This window comes from Podarcis bocagei (genome assembly GCF_964188305.1).
Source record: "Podarcis bocagei genome assembly, chromosome: 1".
Lineage (NCBI taxonomy): Eukaryota > Metazoa > Chordata > Lepidosauria > Squamata > Lacertidae > Podarcis > Podarcis bocagei.
In genome coordinates this window covers 99,590,962-99,609,388 of record NC_138125.1, presented here as the reverse complement: position 1 = coordinate 99,609,388, position 18,427 = coordinate 99,590,962, and the positions used below count along the sequence as shown (strand labels likewise).

Below are 18,427 nucleotides of genomic sequence, written 5' to 3'. Positions count from 1 at the left end.
CTGTTTTTGCATAATGACATGTTTTTGTGCATGGAAGCACCAACAATCAGCTGTTTGTCAGCACTTGCAAAGTGCTATGCATGAGGCTTTGCAAGTGCCACCAATTAGCTGGTTGGTGGTGCCTGTGACTCTGCCTGTCAGCCCACCCATCTCTTTACCTGGCCCACAGGTAGGACAGGTAGGCATGGCTTGGCCCAAACAGCCTCACAGCTCAAATGGGGATGCCTAAATAGGCAATGGTAACATTCTAAGACAGAAATGGATGGGGAACCTGTGGTCCTCTAGATGTTGTTGGACTACAGCTTGCATCACTGCTCACTCGTCCGCCCCCCCCATTGACCATGTTGACAGAAGCTGAAAGGAGTCTAACAACATCTGAAAGCTTGCAGGTTCTCCATCCCTGTTCTAAGTGATAAGGGCTTTAGACTAAATTTAGAAAGCTCCCCCAACCCCCAAATTAGGAAGATCTTGAAAATACATAATTTTAAAAACAGCTTCTCATTGCAAAAAAAATAAATAAAAATCCACCTTGAGAATGCAAAGGTATGTAGGCATCATTCACCCAAAGGGTAAGTCAAGTTTATGCTAATGCACAATTTTTTATGTTAGGCTACCTAAAATAGAGGCACCTGCTTAATGCATGAGTGACTCACATCCTCCATATTTTGCTTAGTTGGTGTTACATTTTAAAGAGACAGTTATATTCATATTAGGTCATTAAATGAACTAATTACCGTCACATTTTCTGGCTGCTGTACTTTTATTTTGAAACCCTTTGAGTGGCAGTCTGGTTTTATCTCTTTAAAGCAGAAATAAGTATTTGGGCATTTATATATCCTCAGGTTCCATAACAGACGTGACAAAGTTTATTTGTTTGTATAGCTAGATACCATTTATATATATAAATCCATATCTCTTGGCAACTAGATTCATGAGATATACCCCCAGGATACAAATAAAAGCCTTAGCTTTCTTGTGTCTAGCTGCAGCTAATTCACTTCTAGTACAAAAATATCCTGGGAATTAATAATTCATATCATAGGTACTCTGAAATTATATCATTGTGAAGCAGAGTCTCTCCACTGGCTGTCCCTACCATTATTGCTGCATGTATCATGGTCCAAGAGATAATGAAAAGACTACATAATGGTTAGAATTTTCATAACATTAGCTTTTGAGCCAGTGCTCAAATTAGTAGCACTTGCCAGTATGCTATCTCTCACTCTGTTTTGCCCTAGGTCTCTTTGGCCGTGGTTGGAGATGGCATTAGCTATTTTTTCAGTTACGAAAAAACTATAATCCTTTCTGTGGAGAGATCATAACATTAGGGTGCAGGTTTTGACTCCATATCCAGTCAGATCTTATATAAGAACATCTTCATTTGGCTATATGCAGTAAGAGTTTTTATTTCCAAACAACAACTTTTTCATACTTCCAGCATAATGAGAAGCAAGTCTCCAAAATAAGAATCATGTAAACAGCTCTCTCTTTTTAAAATCTCTAACTGGACCCATATGGGAAATCACATTTAAAATTTCAGGAAGTTTTCGAACCAATTTGTAAAATGGCATGGAAAAGATAGGGCTGCTTCTTAAGAGAAAGAAAAGGCCAGTCAAAAGGTCTGTTGTGTACATTCAAGAGCAGACCACAGTGGTTTCTAAGGGAGCTCCTTGGATTGTGGATCCAATAATTTTAGGGGTTTCCCTGGTCATGTACAAAAAATTGGATGCGACGTTTCCAGTGCACTCACTGGAAAGCTAGCTAAACCATGGTTTGGCTGTTAAGTGGAGTTCCCTTGTAATAGAGAAGGCCACATGGATTTCTTTCAGGAGTGGTTTAGAAGATAAACCATGCTGAAGTCCATAGCCTGATTTGCTTTATTTAGGAAGAATTAAGGAGGATTTCCTCCCCAAATGAGAATTGTCTGCTTTTATGTTGGTATTTGTTGTTTTGGTTTTTTGCCTTCCTAGCTAATAAATGGATTTGACAACTTGCTTAATAGACATCTGGATTGTTTGTTTAGCCTATTTTTTTGAATCATTAAAGAAATTTCAGCATGAGGAAACTTGTTGACTCTCGTTTACTGCGAGGTAATTTATTTATTCTTCTTGTGCACTGTTTTGTCACTGAGGCTAAAGCTACAGAAGCAGGAGCTTTACAGTATTCATATGTGTAAGGTTCAGTTTGGGGCAAGAAGGTTGGTCTAGATTTATAGGGGACCTAATACTGGGCTAGGAACTCTTTTAATATATGATCTTCTATGTGAAATGAGTACATTATCTCCAGATATAATGAGTCTTCCACTACAGAAGATGAGACACAAGAGGATGAGCAAACCAATAGTCCCAAATTATGTTTTCTGAGAGTTGATGAAATTGACCTGAGGCTTGCAAAGTAAGTACACAGCATTTCAAAATTGAGTTTAGCCCGAGGGATTACACACTGAAATGAGGAAATGGAAGCAGGTCTCCCTGTCTCTTAATGATAGCTTTCAGAGGAGACTACAAGCAGGGAGTGTACATCAGAAGAATGTGTCAGAGAATAACAAATATTGGCAAATGATCAAATATATTATATCAGAGTGATCACAGGAAGATGAAGAGTCCAACTAGTGCAGCATTCTGTTTCAAAGAATGCACAGCTAGATCCAAAAATACAGTATGAAGGCTACAGCCCTCCCAGTTCTCCCCCCCCCCACCAGCAGCTGGTATATTGTCTTTGACCATGGAAGTTCCATTTAGTCATAATGACTAATAGTGAATCATTACATTGTTCTTTGAATGAAATATATTGATATATTACTAGGTTTGAATAATGGAAGAAAAAGCCTCTAATATTATTGCAGCAGAATGGTTTAAGAAAGACAGGGTTGATATCATCCTTTTCTCTTCTTTGCTCCCCGCCCCACCTACTCTTTCAGTTTGTATGTGATTGTTCCATATATTGTTAACAATATTATCAAGCATTACACCCACATCCACCCTCCCCCACACACCAAGCTCTTAAAATACACTGCTTTATGCAAGTTAACATGAATAGATGTAAGGGTTTGCCTTTAAACTCTGCTGAGCAATCCACACCTACAGCCAGCTGCAACATTTTGCACTCTGTTCCCGGAATCTGAAAAGGTACCCCTGTCGTGCATCAACTTTCCTCACATCCCACCCACACCCTCACTTTAAATATATATCTTAGGCAAGCTTAGGTGGTAAACTGACCCCTTTAAGCTCACCTAATATGTAGGGGGGAAAGAATAGCTTGAACAGCTGAGAGCGAGAGTCCTGCTAATTTAGAAAAAAATATATTGTGACTAATATAACAAAGACTTTGCTGCTTGTTTTGAATTGAAGGTTTCTTTTGATGCTTCTAATCTCACTGAAGTCTTTATCACATGGTTTGAAACTGTACCTCTGAGCTCAGATTTTCAAGAAAAGTTGCAAAGGCATTTGGTAGATAAGTAGTACTCTGTGCTATGAATTTTATTTATATCAGTCTACAAAGGGTTTCTCCTTTGTAAAGTTCAGGGAGAAATGTTCACAGGCTCCAGAAGAGAAAACAATCTGGACAAAAGAATATAAAAAGATGCATCTTCTTTTCTCTACCCATGGGCAAAAAAGAAATCTTGTGCTTTTGCAAAAATGTAATAGAAGATGTTGTCTCTTATTCTATGCTACCTTTATCTAAGCCACTGCACCAATTATCTACTTAACATAGACCCAGGTGTGCTTTTCCTATGTGATGAAGGTTTCTGAGCTGGAAGTTGTAGAACAGCAATTTAACACATGCTTAGATCAGGCATAGCCAAACTCGGCCCTCCAGATGTTTTGGGACTACAACTCCCATCATCCCTAGCTAACAGGACCAGTGGTCAGGGATGATGGGAGTTGCAGTCCCAAAACATCTGGAGGGCCGAGTTTGCCTGTGCCTGGCTTAGATACCACTACTGACCAGGTCTTTATGTGGTAGCGATAATGAAGCTAAGAGTTTTAATTAAGGATAGTTTTAGAATCCGCTTCAGTCAGATCCTGCCTAAATATTATGGGTCTAAATTCCAGCATAATTTCTAGAACTGGGCGTGCATGCATTGGACATGGAGGGTTCATGGAACCTGTGTGCCAGCTCACCCCTGACCAAGCATGGCTGCGCTGCACATCTGCCTGCTTGTGCAGGGAGGAGCCCATCTGGCCGATGCATGCCTTGGCAGGCAGATCCCACCTCCCCCCCCCCATTCTGACCAGGTGGCCATTCAACAAGGAGGCTGGGGATACGATGGCAAGGCCAGGCTGGGCTCTGGGCCCAAAGACCACCAGGGGCAGACAGGGCAGGATGGGGATCCTTTTATGGAGACTCTTGGCTCATGCCCCCTAAAAATTGTGCTCCTGGGGCTACACCACCCTATTCCCCCAAACACTATGTCCCTGGTTGTTCCAACACATTTTAGACCCTATTGGTCCCTGAATTTCCATGAAGAACCAGAATGGTCTGAAACACATTGGATCAACAAGACTTTTTCTTCTCTGCCACTTTTTTGTTTGTTTGTTTCCAATTATGTTTTGAGGTGTTCCCATTTTTGTTGGACCTACTATATGCTTTGATACCCTGAATATGGTTTGGTAATTTGTGCGAAATGTAGCAGGCTTCACTGGACACCTCTAAAGAGCTTATTAAGACCAATGGGTCTTAGGATAAAATTGCTGACAGTAAAGTAGAAAAGAAATAGAGTTCCATCATAAATAGGGGTGACTGATTAGGATTTTGCTTTTAAACTAAAAAAAAAAAAAGATGTCAAAGGAATCCTGAGACTTGGAAAATAAGAGAACTCTTTCTTCTTCCAAAAGGAAAAGGGCAGAGGTAGAAAATGTCACCATCTCTATTTCCTTGGTTAAATCTAGGCAAAATACTGCACCTTTCCTTATTGTTTACTCATGTGATGCACGTTGCCAGATCTCTCACAGCCTGCTGCATATCACCTCATCTGTTCTGTATATGCAGAAGGGTACCAGAGATAAAACTGTCAGAATAAAATAAATTCCTCATTTTCTATAAGCTGTTCTGATTGTTGTCTCTTTCGATAGCAGAAGCGCTGTAAAGTTTATTTGTGATGGACAAAGATACTCAGATAATTTCTTTTGGGAAAAGAACAGGTTTTTTGTTTGTTTGTTTGTTTGTTTGTTTTGCATGTGTCACAAGTAATATAGTTGGTGGCTTGGATCTCGTGTGCAAACAGGATCTGGAGTTGCCTTTGACACATTCCCCTGTCAGTGAGGAGCCTCCCCAACTGAGAACAACTCTGATGCTGAGCTGGTCCTAATTCCATCTCTGTCTCAATGGAGACACCAGTGCTGGGACTAACAAGCATCATGGACCCAATTTACTCAAAGGAGTGCCTGTTTGTTTGCCCAGTGTTGAGACTCTAGCTGCCTGCCATGCATATAGCTGTGCTGGCTCTGCTCTTTAAAACAAGCAGCAGGTGGCATGTTCAGGTTGGATGAAGGTTTTAGTTCATGCTTAGATCTGCATTTCAGCTCTCATGTACCTGCTGATTTCTGAAGCCTGAACTTGCCTTATGCACCAATCTTATCTAAAAATTGAAGCCTTTGGCAGAATTAGAGCTCTTCATCCAATGGGGAGGGCCAGGATTTATTTATTGAAGGATTTCTGCACTGCCACATGAGATACTAAGGTGGTATACGCTGTTAAAACGTAAAACACAATCTTTTTAAAAAATTAGGAATACAGATAATAATTAAGATGACTGGCCAATCAAAATTTTAAAAGCTGCAAAGGCCTCTTGGAACAAAAAATTATTCGAGTGATACCTGAAAGTCAAAAGCAAGCATGTCTGGTGATTCTCTGTTGGAAGAGTGTTCCACTACATGGGTCTGGCAATACTACGTAAATACTAAAATTCTAGCTAAGGTCAGTTGGGCCTCTGTAATACAGGCAACAAATAAACAGCACTCCTCTGGATGAAATGGAATGATGTGTGGGCAGTCCTACATAAATCCACCACTAATGCAATATTATTATAGCAACAGTGACATGTCCCAGAATATACTCACAGACAGACACACACAACACATCAGTTTAGTCAGAAAAGACTCGGGGATATCATTTCCTGGTGAGAATCATGGAGGTTGTAGTTTTGTCTTCCTCCTGAACTGAATTGGGAAGCAGACACTCCCCCCAGCAACTAAAAATTCCATAGTATTTGACAGGAAATGTTTCTTAATATACCTAATATACTCAGACCATCATTTCTAGCAAAAGTTTCTCCTGGGTTTAGAAAGCTGTGCCTACCATCAATTTTGTCTCTTCCATTTTCAAATATAGGTACTGCTTTTTTATTTCCTTGAGAAGGTGGTGGAGGGGTAGGGGGGGGCAATTTAGCAATAGGAATTTCTAGTTCATTGAAAGCCCTATACCCTTAAAAAGTTTGAAACCTAATCATCTATAGGCTACTGGGTTTCTAGAAAGATGACATTAACTTCCTTTTCACATGCATTACTAGTTTGTCCTGCTTGTTCTATTAGTAGTACTGAAAATAATATTTACCAGACTTCTCAAGGTTATGTTCTCATATGAGACAATAGGAATGTCTGTTCCTACTATCTGCTATGTTTAGACTTAATTTGGTTTTGCCACCACTTGTTGTTGATATGGAGGAAGGTATGGTTGGTAGAAGCACCCCAGAGAAGTAAATGCTTACTTATTCATATGCATAGCTGGAAGCCTAAGCATTTGTGCTTTTATTTTGATTTGTGGACTAAATGCTTAAACTCTGGAACAGCCTGGATATATCTTTGTCTTATCTATCCCATGCCAGCCCTTTCTTTTCTCAGTTCTGTTGCTAACCCTTGGCAATTTCTTGCTTCCTTTCTGCTTATACTTATGTTCACAACACAAGCCAGTACAGTGGTACCTTGGGTTAAGTACTTAATTCGTTCCGGAGGTCCGTTCTTAACCTGAAACTGTTCTTAACCCTGAAGCACCACTTTAGCTAATGGGGCCTCCCGCTGCCGCCGCGCTGCCAGAGCACGATTTCTGTTCTCATCATGAAGCAAAGTTCTTAACCCAAGGTAATATTTCTGGGTTAGCGGAGTCTGTAACCTGAAGCATATGTAACCTGAAGCGTCTGTAACCCGAGATACCACTATATTGCATGAATCCTCAGGTCTAGAGGGTTTAGGGCCTTAGAATGTGGCAGTTTTGCCAGGGTGACCAACCTCAAATCTTTACTCCAGAGCATGACTCTCCTAAGTGTGTGGGCCAGCCTAGGTGGTCATTGTAACAGTACAGTGGTACCTCGGGTTACAGACACTTCGGGTTACAGACTCCGCTAACCCAGAATAATACCTTGGGTTAAGAACTTTGCTTCAGGATGAGAACAGAAATTGTGCGACAGCGGGAGGCCCCATTAGCTAAAGTGGTACCTCAGGTTAAGAACAGTTTCAGGTTAAGAACGGACCTCCAGAACGAATTAAGTTCTTCACCCAAGGTACCCAAGGTTCATCCGAGGATGAACATGCCTGAGGACACTCCTTCCTGTCCAGCACCCCAGCAGTACGACTACCATTGTTCTGGAGGGTTGGGGAATCAGTAAAAGTTACTCTCCTTCTGCTGTCAATCAGCAGGCTCCCTCTGCTGGATCAAAATTCTCATCTTTTTATCCAGAGAAGGCAAACTCTGGCTGTAGCCCTGTGTTTAGTGGCATAGGAAGGGGGGTGGAGGGGGCGGTCCGCCCCGGGTGCCACTCTGGGAGGGGTGGCAAGATGGCCCCTGCCTCCCCCCAGCTGTAGAGTGGCCGAGGGCACCTGCAGTCCGTATGGGTGTTGCTCTCGCGCGGCGTCTGTATGACCCGCCGCACGCAAGTGGCATCCCGTACAGACTGCGCGTGTGCAGCATTCTGTACAGAGTGCGCACACGTGGGATGTCGCACATGCGCAGTCTGTACGGGCTGGGTCGTCTCAAGTGCCGGAGAGGGTTCCTTCCTCCACTGCCTGTGTTACTGAGTTATGTTGCACAATCTCTCAAGTAACTAACCTTGTTAAATTCACTGCTGTAAAATATTTACCAATGCTAATGTGCAACATGCTTTAAATATTCCTAAATTATGTTTGATCACTTAAAGCAATTCACTAAAATTTGGTGCCAGAATGTGCCATTACATAAACCTAAGAGAGGATTCACACAAATAGCTTTAAATAGTGCTTAATTTTTCTAAATATCTGTGAGGTAGAGATTGGTATTGTAAATTAGTCAACACACATTTTAACATAGGGCAAAAATACATGAGCCTGGCTTCAAAATTCAGTTCAACCTTACCTGTGTTTTAGACTATGGTTGAAGGTAAAATATGTCTATGTCTTTGCTGCAGTCCTGGAAGATGGAATTTCTTATTACTTCTAATACAAATGATTCCCAGATGATTCTAGTAAAAGTTATACAAGAACAGAACCACTCTTGAAAGATGAGAGAAAGACCATCTGAGACATGCAGTATTTTTGAACATATGATTCCACAAGAAATATATCCCTGTAGGAGCAGAAAGTTAGTGATTTGTTTTGGGCTGAATATGGCATATTCATTCGTCATACATTCCTGAATTGGAGCAATACTGAAAATATAGGAACAAATATGTAGTTGTGTGTTTTAAATGTGTTCTTTATGGTTTCATGAGTGTAAGTATTATGTGAAAATATGCATCTGGCATCTTTTGTTTTGGAGGAATAAGCACTTTTCTTAACGTACGAAAGCAAATATATTTTAAAATATATATATATGTATATATTCTGTGTTTACTAGGCTTTTGCATTTTATCCAATGAAATGCATCATAACCTAACTAACAGACTTCAGACTCACTAAAAAAAATTGCAGCAGAAAGTCAAATTTAACCCCTTTATGTATTTGGGGTTCTAGTTGGTTCTAAACATATGTGAAAGTATTTCCATAACATGGACCACTTCCTTGTCAATGTGGCTTTTTTTACTACAGCAAAGCGGTTAATTTCTTTGTGATGCTTCATCCCCTTCTCCCCAAATACTTAATGTATTATTTCTAATTCAGAATTGGAAAAACTGCATTTGGATCAGTTATACTGCAGTCAAATTAAATTTAAACACTGCATTCCATGACATTAGGATTGCAACTGCTCCCAAACATGGTGATAACTCAGTCTTAGCAACATGGCTGTTTTTCCAGATTTTGATTTCGGAGAAAGTGTGACGAGTTTGTGAAATCACACAAAGACATTAGTGTTCTTCACAGGCCCCATGATACCCACCTTGCAAAAAGTGACATGCTAATGCAGTCATATGAATTAGTAGGGACTACTGTATTCAGTGGGCTACCTTCCAGATGCATTTGGCGAACCATAGCATGGCCACTGTGTCTCATGTATTGGTGACCTCAAGGTTGGATTACTGTAATGTGCTCTGTGTGGGTTTTTGATTATGACTAATATTGGATAAAACCTATTGATATTCTCTTTGGACACAGCCTTGACAGCAAAGCATTGCATCAACAGAAATAAAGTTCTGTGATAGGTCAGACATTGTTATTAGAACAACCAAAATTCTTCCTTCCCAAGCAAAGGAGTCTATAGAGCAATAATCTATCTAAAAGTTCAGTGAAGCACTTGGCTCTGTCTACTGGATTGGAAGCTAAAGTAGTAGTATAACTGGAAATCTATTTATACCTATAAGATAATTTACCACCTTTATGGCACATTTCTTTTAGAAAGTGTTGGATGGACATCATTAAGAACCAAGGCAGGACTGCTCAGTTACACACCAAGGGAACTTAAGTTTGAGGTATACAAGGACAGATATACAATACTAGCACAATTGCAGAGAAACAGCGATGATTCTAGCAAATAAGGAGCACACTGCTAACAATACAATCCTAGCCATATCTGTTCAGAAGCGGTTCAGTAGGTCTTATTTAGGGTGGCAACCTTGTTTATTTAAATATGTAGGATGGACTTACATCTAGGTAGGCATGTGTAGGACAACACTATCACTGGGACACAGTGTGACGGGCTAGTACCATTTTTTATGAGTTGCGACTTTTGGAGGATGGAAATTTTTAATGTGATCAGAAGGCAGATCAGAGGCAGACCCACTGACATGTATATGTCCATAGATCATAAAAGTCCAGAGGTAACAGGACTGCTGCAACAACATGTGTTGTGTTGGACCATGAAGGAGTGACAAGCTGAAGCATTCCTTTCATTCCTTCTCTTGCAGGTCTTCCTGCAGAGGAGACTTCCTGATTTTATATAATCATATAATTGTAGAGTTTGGAGGGGACCCTGAGGGTCATCTAATCCAACCCCCTCTGCATGGCCAGCATGGTTTGAACGGAGGCTAAGTGCTCCTAACAAAGGAGGATCTGTAAACTAGAGAAACGCTGATGTCTGAAACATTTCAGAGTTTAAGTCCTCCTTAATTCTGTTGAGTCTGATAACTGCATTTTTTTTTAATAAAAAGAAATGCATGGTTGGTATTTCTCAATGCTGGAGTCCTCCCATGTTTGTGTCATCAATAGAGAATAGCTATTAGTATACACAGTAGCACTTCCTTCACCTTGCCCTTTCAGTGATCCAGGTCATCACTTGAAAAGTTCAGCTTTTGGGAAATAAGTGCAGATGTTTTGTAACTTCAGCTCAAGGCCTTTCTTTGAGGTGACACTCATGGGGACAAGGAAGTGGAGCACACACTTAGGGAGATGCTAATTTCCCTCCTCCGAGCAATGCAGTTTCCTTGAAGACTAGAAGCTGTTATTCTCGTTTCACACATAAAGACTAGTCTCAGGTCCCAATCTCAGGAGTGAAAGGTCAGTAACTTCTTGTCTTACCAGCTCACCCACCACAAGCTGAATGGCTCTCTTTGTCAGTTACAGCCTGATCCTCAACCTTTTTATTCAGAAGAAAGCCTCACTGATTTCATTAAGACTTACATGGGCGTATAAATATTGTTAGGACTACAGTCTCAAATTTTTGAGATTTAAATCTGAGAGAGACACAGAAAGAGACCTTATATAATCACCTTTTAAAAAATAGGCATGTACTTATTTTACTGGTGGTTTATTTATTTATTTATCAAGTTAGATATAAGATATTAGTCCTACAAGACACTTAAGCATGTTTGATGAACCTATTAAATTTTTTGCAAAGTTTTTCTTACACTCTAAGACTTAGCAGACTCTATTAAACTTCAAACCAATCCTAGCATCTGTGCTGGTTTTGTATGTGCATCTATATAACATTTATATATAAAAAGTCATTCTAGAAGTATGCAGCTTTTAAAAAGTATGGTAAATGCAGCATTTAATATATGTTTTTCTCACTAGACCTCATGTCCTTTTTATTCCTTTCATTTTTCAGACTGGCAAAGGATATGATTCTTATGGAAACTTGGCTTCATGATCCTAAGGAAAGCATAGTTTAGATAATCACAAGTATTTACATATGTATAAGTGAAATACCGACTAAGCTCTCAGATTGTGCTTCGGGGTAGACAGTGGTGCCTCCCCACCCCTCTCAGTTCCTCTTTTCTTTTTTTGACAGCCAGTTAATAAAGACTCAACAATAAGCAGCTGCTTGTGATGTCATTTGGGACTTTGTCCACAGAGCTTGTATTTACAAGCAGAGAGCAGCAGAAAAGCTAACTGGCAGCAAACTTCATGCCTGCAGTTACAGTAGGACTTTCAGCAGTGCTCTTGATGAACTTGAGAGCTAACTCAGTACTGCTCCTCACCACAGATTTTTAAGGCTTGGTAAATAAACACAGCATCCACTCGAGAAATTTCTAGACTGCTGAAAACTTTCGTATGGTTTGGATTTCTCTAGTACGGGAGCATGTTTTAACTGAACAACAACAAGTAAGGGGCTGTTCTTACTGCTGTTATTTCCCTGTTCTAGAATTCTATCAGATTAGCACAGCTTTCTTTCTTTAAATGTTGCTGTATTTATTATGTTTCAGCTTCACTGCCAAGGTTTGCTTTTAATTATAATAGGAGCAAGTGTGCTGCTGTTAGGCAGGATTACAGCAAGGCTTTTCAATATGCTTTATGCATTTGCTCATAAAATGGGAATGTTTGGAAATGAGCGAGAATTCAATTCTAACTTTTTTGTTTGCATTTTTTTTATGATGATATTAAGCTGCCCCTTTTTCAAGTTCCATCCGCTTACAGTTTTAAGTCTAATATCGTAGATATTTTGTCATCAGCTAAACGAAGAACTTGAAAATTCCTACCCACCCCTTGTGGTTTCTGTGTTAATGCTCAGATTATGTTAGAATTAGCATTTCAAAATTGTATTGCCTGCTTCAACCTAACAGACTAACTGGATCTATCTTGATCCATAGTACAGGTTTTGAAAAGTTAGAAATTTGAAAGTTCAGACGCTGCAAAATGTTTAACAGCTTGAAGCTGTTTTAGTAGAAGTCCTTTATGCTAAGAGTGACAGTTTTGGAATTGGCTGGTTTTTACTGAAAACAGAATGGGATGGAGCACAACCATGGAATCATTAATCACAGTAGTCTCTGGCAGCAGAAGGAAACATGGGTTTGTAACTCTATTTCAGAGAAGAGCAACCTGTGGCCCTCCCATATGTTGTTGGACTCCAACTCTCATGAGCCCCAGGCAGCTCCAACAACATCTGGAGGGCCACAGGTTCCCCACCCTTGCTTAGAATTTAAGAATGCTTGGCCTACATTCATCAAAGTATATACAAACAAAGGTGCGTAAATTATTTATCATGTAATAAAAGGGACTGTAAATCTGCCATTCCTTCTCTCCTACAGGGCAAGTCTTACAGGAGAATCCTATGCAGTCTGGCATGCAATTAATTCCCAATGCATTCAGTAAGGCTTACTCCTCAATAAATCAAATAATTATGTTCTTAGGATCCAGTCCTATGCACACTTACGTGGCATGAAGTCTCACTGAACGCATTCTAAATAAACATGCACAGGTTTTCACTGTTCATCTTTCAAGCCACCATTAGAGTCTGGCTGTCATGAAACTTCTATAGTCAATAAACCTACATTGCCTTCTGGTTCCTTCTCATGCTGTTCACTCTCATAGCAACTGTGATGCAATAGCAGTTGCTGACAGATATCAGAAGAGGTGGCCTGGATGGTCAGGATTTCCATGCATGCCTCATATGGTCCTCAAATACTTTCTCCACAACCCTCCCTTAGAAATAAAAAATTAAATAAATATCAAATTATTATGTTTGATAATGCCTTCAGCTTCTCTGTTCTATTTTCAAAATAGTAACATCCATTTGGAACAATTTGTTCACATATTTTCCATTCCATTACCCATCTTTTATCCCTAAAGAGTACTGGGTTTGGAGGCTATATTTAAGGAGAGTTAGGTGGTGTCCAGGTATGGGTGTGGTGTACCCTCAAGCCTCAGTAAAGCTGAAGTTTCCTTAACCTAGGCCCAGCCAACACATCTGTGATGCTTAGTGAAAGTCCTCATTGTTTTCCAGCTGCCCATTATGACTCCACCCAGACTTTACTGCCCATTGATGGTGTCAAGAAGTTCCCAGTTTAACCCAGCTGTGGTTTTAATGTAACATCTGGAGGTAGACAGGAAAAGTTTGCTGCACCAGCTCCAGGCTGGCTCAGCAAAGAGGTCTAGACTGGGCTCCTTGCTACAACCTGCTGGTAGGTCAGCTAGCTTAAGATCCAACAAACCTTTGGCCAACTTAGCTCTGTCTCTTTCCTCAAAACACCCTGTTTCAGGGGCTTACCCTGGATACCATTGGTGGGGATACCACTGGCACTGGTGAGCAGAGTGGAGACCTCTGTGACAGTGGAGCCTACCTGCCAACTGAGCCTGGTACAGCCAGGAGGACCTGGGTGCAAGTATGCCAGTCTCACTTCAGCCTCTTCCAGCACGTCGGATTAAGGGGTTTGGATTGCTCATCCTATGTAGACTAGAAATGCAAAATCATACAATAAAAGCTAATGTTAACATGGTTTCGAGCATGAAGCAGCATATTTCAGTCCATGCAGCGAAATACTATGCAAAATAAAAAGAGAAAATTACCCATAGCTTTGTTTAACAATGGCTCATGCCTTGTTTAATGATGTGTTTCATGTAGTCTTCAGAATCCCCAATTATTTTCTGCTAGTGACATAAAATTAATCAATGTGCATTGAGAAGTGAGAAGGCTTGTGATTATATATATATATATATATATATATATATATATATATATATATGGAGAGATTATTTATTTGGACTGATGCTAAGGTGTTCTACTCCAATATGGTGTGTGCTGTGGCAGAAGGTGCCGTACATTGTTGCGGAAATTGCCTGTGAGCTGTGAAAGATGTGAATTCTATGGCAAAGCAGCTTGATAATAAAACAGTGGGTAAACATTATGTGCTGAAAGATGGGCATTTGCAAGGAAGCATTTGGAGAACAAATGTTTCTGTTGAGCACCACGTTTTGATGGGCTTTCTACTAAAGTCTCCTGTTTGTTTTCACAGAACCAGATGAGACTGGGATGGTGTGCACACACAATAGATCTTTGCAGCTGGAAATCAGCGTCACAAATTGTTTTCTTTGACAGTGCTAATTGATTACAAGGGTTTAGCCTTATCTAAATTGTTAAATTCAGCAGTGTCTGTGCTTCCCTTTTCTTTTCTTTTTTGCACAGACAAAATAAGGAGAGTTAATAACTACATAAAGGACCATGGGCAAATAATATTTGCTGCCTTTAAAACAAAAACAAAGCCATAATTTGTAGATGTGGCAGTGTGAGGATTGACTGCCATAGGAGAGATGCAGAAAAACTTTGAACAGCGAATTGTGTTTTTCTAGGAAATTAATAGTAAATCATACCTTTTGGAGAACTGACAGTATCATGTGTGAGGTCTGACTGGGATGCCCCTGAAAGCCTTTTAAGCTAGAGTGTGTAATAAAGAGGTGAGACATGAAAATATGAATTGAATGAGGGCTACATTTATTGTTACAGATCTCAGCAGAGGGAAATAAGGGTGTTGGAGAAAATCAGTTGTATGTTGCCTTGCGTGAGCTATCCTGCCCAGGACAGGATGCCTGGCAACATCATAGCCCCTCTGCCTTTAAGGTGTGTAGGAAGGCTTTCTTACCCCTACCCTGGGCTCACAGAACTCTGAGTGGGTGAAATCAGGCTGCTTAATAGGCACTCCATATCCAACACAAAGGTCTCATGCCCCAGAGTGGCTCGCCTCCAGAAATGTCCAGCACCCAGAAAGGGACCACCAGGTACTCACCTCTTCACCTCACCACAATTCTATCCTTGCACCTATCTGCCAGCTGTGACCAGATTACTCTATTTAACAATACACACTGCCTAGTCTCAACCTTCCCAAATGCACACAGCATAGAGTAGGCAGTATAGTGAATCAGATCAGTGCTGTGCAGCAAAAGGGGCTGAAGGAGGCAGCACAAAGACTTATATTAGCATGGCTCAACTTTTCATACAAAGTGGGCTGCAAGAGTTATTCAACACAAAACCCATGCCTTGTTAGGCAGGCTGTGGAGGCCAAAATTTGACACCACCCCAGCCCTTGGACTGCTTTCCCAAGCCAGATAAGCAAGGTGTTGGGTTTTGTTAAGGAGGCATGAGATAAGGTCCTAGAGCCCTACCACCTGTTTCTGAAAGCTGGGGAAATGCTAACTAGGCCACACGTTCGACCACTCCGGCTTATATATATTGACTCCTCCTTCAACATTGCTCAATGTGCAGATGCACATGGAACATCTCCATGTCATGGCTTTCCTTCTAGCCACATATGATCCGTCTACTCTCAGCCTTGCACTGGCTCTTTGAGTAGTTTCCTGCTATAAATAGACACAAGTTCATTTGTCACAATGGTTTGCACATTGGCATTATTGTTTCTTCTGTACTGGTGTTTTAACCATTATTCCCCATAGCAAACACATTTGTATTGTTTGGATGTAATGATCGTAGCTCAATAAACTATAGAAATGAACACATTTCTATACAGTCTGGGAATGCATATGGTGGAGCTGGAGCTCACCTATATTTCCAAGTGTTCAAAAGACTTTGGGGCACACATTTCCCTCTACATGTGACTTGCTTCCTGCAGGAAACACCTGTGTAGCACTGGTGTAGTTGTAGCAAACATGATTGCTGCGGAAAGTATAAAGCAGCTCTGAAAGCAGTGGTGTTATTTAAATTATGTGGTGTGTTAGTAGTAAGGAATTGTAGTTTAGCCATTCATGAGTTGCTTCATAGAATAGTATAACCTTCAACACTCCCCACTCCTGAAATGACTTCAAAGGTGCATCTGCAAAATGAAATGGAAGTAATTATTAAACTTTTACACTATTTACCCCCATGTGTTTCACTCTTGTTAAAGTTCTATAATGGGTCTTCTAATGTATACACAGTGAAATAACTTAGCTGTAGTACATATCCTTAATTAAAATTATATTTCTTACATAAATGAGCAATGTCTGATACTGGTAAGATTTGGGGGTGAGTTTTGCCAGTAGAGGGCCATGTTAAACTGAATAATATCAGAATGGACCCTTTTAGTGAGATGCATTTTTTATGAGGACTTTAAAGGACAATATTTTTAAAGGTTTTTTTTGGTAACTTTTATATTTTATATCAAATTAGACTATTAAGCACTATTGTCCGCTCAACTTTTTTATTTCAGTGGCAGTGAAGTAGTAGACTGATGCTTTTTTGTTTAATCTCAGCTCTTAAAAGTAGGCTGGGGAATTTTTCAGACATAAGTAACAGTTTCAGTCATCCATCATCCATAAGATAAAAGGATAGCTAGGTAGACAGATTAGAAAATGATGTGTTCAGAATACACTGATAAAATGAGAAACTGGACATTTTAGATCAGCAAACCATCTTTACAGTAAACAATTCAACCCAAAAATCCACTATTGATTTCTTTCTTACCTAAAACCTGGCTTTTCTGAATGTGTATGCTATGCTCACATTTTTCTGATTGAACGTAAAGGGTCATTCATTACCCTCTCAGTTGCTTGTCCTTTGAACAGATGTTAAAGGAGTAAGCCAAAGGGTTCCTCCTCCACAGCACCTAATTATAACTGGCACAAAGGATTAACAGATGTTATAATTGTCCTTATACTTTGCTGAAATGGGTTTCTGCATAATTTGTTTTCCCGTCTCACCTGACAATACCATTCCTGTAAGGCTGCACGGACAATGGAGACATGCCTTCAATTTGTTATCAGAGCTTGTTGTACAGTCTTGCAAATTATGTTATATTTATTTACATTTTTATCATAGTTTTTGTATTAAGCCATGCAGAGAAAAAGAAAACACATAAATTGCCAGCTTGGATTCCACCCCCCCACCCCACCCGCCATGTATCACATTGTTAGCCTCTGATGCTCAGTAGCTAGAGATGGGACATACAGTGGCACCTCGGTTTATGAACTTAATCTGTTCCGGAAGTCCGTTCTTAAACCAAAGCCATTCTTAAACTGAGGCGCGCTTTCCCTAACGAGGCCTCCTGTCACCGATGCTCTTCCACCATTCGGCTTCTGTTCGTAGACCGAGGTAAAGTTCACAAACCAGGACACTGCTTCTGGTTTTGCGGAGTTCATATACTGAATAGTTCGTAAACAGAGCTGTTCTTAAACCGAGGTACAACTGTATACAGTAGAAGTGTTCACCGACCACAAGATTTAGCTCAGACCCCAGTACAGTGCTTTGGAAAACAACCCACTTCACTCTGAGACACTTTGTACACTGCCTGATTCAGTGGGGTCTCTGCAAGTCCACTTGGTTCCTCCAATTCACTATTGAGGAATAAAAAAATGGTTATATTTTTTTATTTACATTTTTTATTTGTATTCAATCCTTTCTCTTTAACAATGAATTCTAGAAGTTTGTAATTCTACAGGATCCCACAGACAATGCTAGATTAGGTTGCCAATGAAATGTTTTTGCCATAACAGCAATACAGTGGTTCCTCGAGTAAATAACTTAATTCGTTCTGGACGTCCATTCTTAACCCGAAACTGTTCTTAACCTGAGGTATCACTTTAGCTAATTGGGCCTCCTGCCGCCACCGTGCGATTTCTGTTCTCATCCTGAAGCAAAGTTCTTAACCTGAGGTGCTATTTCTGGGTTAGCGGAGTCTGTAACCTGAAGCGTCTGTAACCTGAAGCGTCTGTAACCCGAGGTACCACTGTACTGATAAACTCACACACTTCAATTGTTCCATTTATCACTGTATTTATTTTGTAAAACTTCCTGACTGTATGTAAGTGTTCTGTACATACCTTATATATCAACAGAGTTAAGTATAACTTTCAATTTATAGAACATAAAGTATTGTGTAGGTGGTTTCAGAAATCAGTCCTTTAAAACCCCAGATCTTGATGCTTCAAAATGACATCAAAAT

At 40.2% G+C, this 18,427-nt stretch overlaps 1 protein-coding gene across 2 annotated transcripts in view; it reads left to right on the top strand.

Annotated features, from left to right (window-relative positions):
• Positions 1–18,427, top strand: part of NCKAP5 (NCK associated protein 5) — a 548,005-nt gene that overhangs the window by 22,203 nt on the left and 507,375 nt on the right. Inside the window, exon 1 of one of the 2 annotated variants that reach the window (XM_081199369.1) lies at positions 13,578–13,681. The exons of the other annotated variant lie outside the window; for it this stretch is intronic. The gene's annotated coding sequence lies outside the window, so the exon portion shown is untranslated. Of the gene's footprint in view, positions 1–13,577; positions 13,682–18,427 lie in introns of those variants that run through there. 2 annotated transcript variants of the gene reach the window in all.